This window comes from Aptenodytes forsteri, unplaced genomic scaffold (genome assembly GCF_000699145.1).
Source record: "Aptenodytes forsteri isolate BGI_AS27 unplaced genomic scaffold, ASM69914v1 Scaffold426, whole genome shotgun sequence".
Lineage (NCBI taxonomy): Eukaryota > Metazoa > Chordata > Aves > Sphenisciformes > Spheniscidae > Aptenodytes > Aptenodytes forsteri.
Window position 1 is genome coordinate 1,877,834 of NW_008794010.1, and position 3,206 is coordinate 1,881,039.

The following is a 3,206-nucleotide window of genomic DNA, read 5'->3' on the forward strand; positions in this document are numbered from 1 at the left end:
GGGGGGGGGGCTTTCTCCGCATTTTCTCCAGTTCTCTGCAATGTGAGCCGAGAGGCAAACGTGGCAGCAAGAAGTCGAGACAGACGATCCCCTCCCTGCTCTTGTTCACGACTTCCCTGTTTATCCGGGCAGGCAGCGCTCTGCCCCAGCCTGCCACCTCGCCGGCCCTGGAGGGCTGTGCCGCCCCAGCATGAGGCCGCGGCGATGTGCCCGGCGCTCCCACCAAGATGGGGCCGAAATCGGGGAACACCACTCAGGGCTGCTTCTCCCCAAATCGCTGCCTCCCTCCGCCCCTCAGGCAGCTGCGATTGCCACGTGGAGCAGGGCTGGGTTACAACCTGTCAGCATTATTTTGCATGAGTAAATGCAGCGTGTAAGCCTTGCCCACAGGAACAAAACCAAATTAAATGAGCAATGGCTTTTTTCTTCAAGGGATAGGGTTTAGAATAAGTTAATTCAGATAGCACATAGATTTTGGTCCTGTGCTACGACAGCAATCACGGACCCCTTCACTCCTTAATAGGCATGGGCTGTAAAACTCACAGGAACTATAAAACTGTGGGACCATATCTAATCGCAGCAGAAGGGTCTGCAAGTCAGTGTAGTACTACAACTCCAGTCCAGTAGAAAGTTCAAGTTAATCATCTGCTTGCTTGGGAATACCCCTAACCCAAGTCTCACAGAAAGAATAAATCCGGGCACGAAACTTCAAAGGTATTTTCCTGCCTAACGTTCACTGAAAGCGTTGCGAATTAAACACCAAAATGCCTTTGAATTGCTTGGCTGCGATCCCCCTTCGAAGGCACTTGCCATCAAAGTGTCTGCTCATGCGTGCGGAGCCTGGAAGGAGGCCAAGCCCAGCGCGATGGTTCCCTATCCAAAGGGCTTCGGCAGCCTTTTCCATGTTGTCCGCGCGAGCATTGTTCTGCTGACAGCTGATTTGATCCTTTGGCATAGGAAGGAAATGTAGTTTACATAGCTGGTGAAGGTCAGCAGCATCCAGAGCGGCCATTCGGCAAGGCGGCTGCTTCCCCTCCCGGGTTGGTGAGCTACTGCGGGTCCGACTGTAAAACAACTTACAGATGTTAGATTACAGATAAAAAGTAATGGCAGAAAATGTATGCATGACCCTTAAAAAAGAAAGTCGGAAGAAAACCATGATCTGAGGGAAGTTACATTTTCTTCTTTGGTTGGTTTGTTGAAAGCTGAAAATTGAGACACCTATTCCCAAATACTTCTGTTCCACCAAAGGGTTTGTTTCCTAGAGGTCCGAAGAGCCTCATCTCCGTATGTTTGCAGAAAAAAAAACCCAATAGACATCGGCTGAGTCTCTGATATGCTGGATAGGAGCATGCCTTCCCTTCATTAACTTTACATCCTTTGGTGAGGAGGAGGGAAGAAGGTGCGTGAGCAAGGTGCAACTTCCTTTTCTACTGCTCTTTGTCCACTAACGCCGCAGATTCCTCCCGCCAGTGAAGCAGCAGTGGGACTCTCGTTCCTGTCCTTATCTACCTGCTGCTCTATTTCCTTTCTGTCATTCTCTTGGGCCATACAAATATGGATTCAAGCAATCCGTTGCTCATCGACTCTCGACGTTGTCAAAACCGGCCTTGCATTAGCTCTTTCAAAGGATGCTCTCTCAGTTTTGGCTTTCACCACCCCGGCTGAGCTTAACCTCAGCCTCAACAGTTTCAGTCAAGTCCCTCAAAAGAGGTAGTTATTTTTGCTCTTGGCCACCGGTGGCTTGAGCCTGGTCATGAAGCAGCTGCTGGGGGGCCACTGCATCCTCTCCCGGCCACGAAATGGGAGGCAAACCCTTTCAGGTCCGGCCAAAAGGGCCCCGGCACAGGCAGGGGCTTGCTGTGCTTTTTGCAAGTTAAACCTTCCCGAACTGCTGGGGCTTGTGCAAAGTGGGGTTTAGCCCCCAGGCACCCAGCTTTTCCCAAAGTGAAACAGGGCTAGTGGGGCTCAGCCTATGGAAGCTGCGACATCCCTAATTCCCCCACGGCAGAAGGCAGCTTGGAAAGGTTTGATAGATGGGACTGCTTGATAGATAGGGCTGTTTTCCCAACACTGTGTGAAAGCTCCAGCACTATTGATCCCTGAACACTCATCAGGCCACGGTTAGTGGCAGCATGCGCTGGGATACACCTTCGCTGGCTCCTGGGGACTGGAACAGCTCGGCCACTGTGCTTTGCTCTGCACTGGGATCCCCACCCGCCTGCCTTCCCCAGAAACCATGAAACCCCTTATCTAACCCTGTGCTATGTCTGGGCTAACTTCTGCGAGTCTGAAGTTTATCAAGCGTATCAGCTCAAGCTCGAGCCTAAGGCTGTCGCTGCCAGGATGAGCCTCTCGGTCCTGCTCGCAGCCTGCCAGGTTGCTTTGAGAGAAGGACACACACCTTTTCCAGGGGCCTACAGTGTCATGATTTTTAAGCACATCGGGCCGAAACTCGCTGGAAGAGTTGGGCTATTTTAGACCTGGCCTCAGTTGCTCAGCAGTGCTTCCGTACAGGAACTGGTCAAAGAGGGGATGGGATTTTTTGTTTTTTGACAGGTTTTGGTCACAGCCCAATTTGCGATTATTAAAGGTAGCGAATTTCCACGTTCGTTAACATCTGGCCCTATCTCCTGGAGCCTGGGGGAGAATAAAACAAGTCCTGGGAACGCAGGACACATGCCCGGGCCCATAGGATTAACTGCACCAGTCGATTTGCTCAGAGGCACCATGGCTCCCTACAAACCGGCCTCTCCCCCGAGCCCGGCAGAGGTCCTGTCGCAGCCCCCCGACCTCCGAGCACCCCCAGCTGGGTTTTGTCATGAAAATTTTGCAGCAAGGAGAGAGGCCGGCAGGCAAAGTATAGAATTACAAGGGTAATTCTTTGTTTATGTGCATGAGGAGTCCCGTTCACATTGGGACACCCTGAATGCAGTTTTACACACGGTTCTTACACCTTTCGTGTTTCAGGTACAACACGATTTGACCAATCACTATTTAACACACACATGCCACTGTTTTGCAAAGCAACTATAATTTTATGACGTCATCATCCATCTGCTTCTTTCTCGATCTGAATGCCCCTGGAGTTGGTCTTGCTGCAGTTACTTGTCTATGATGCCACGTAACGGGGCGGCGGGGCTCACAGAGGTGTTGGAGGGGCTGGGATGCTGGTGTTACCTTGGGTGCCCAGGGGCATCCTTTAT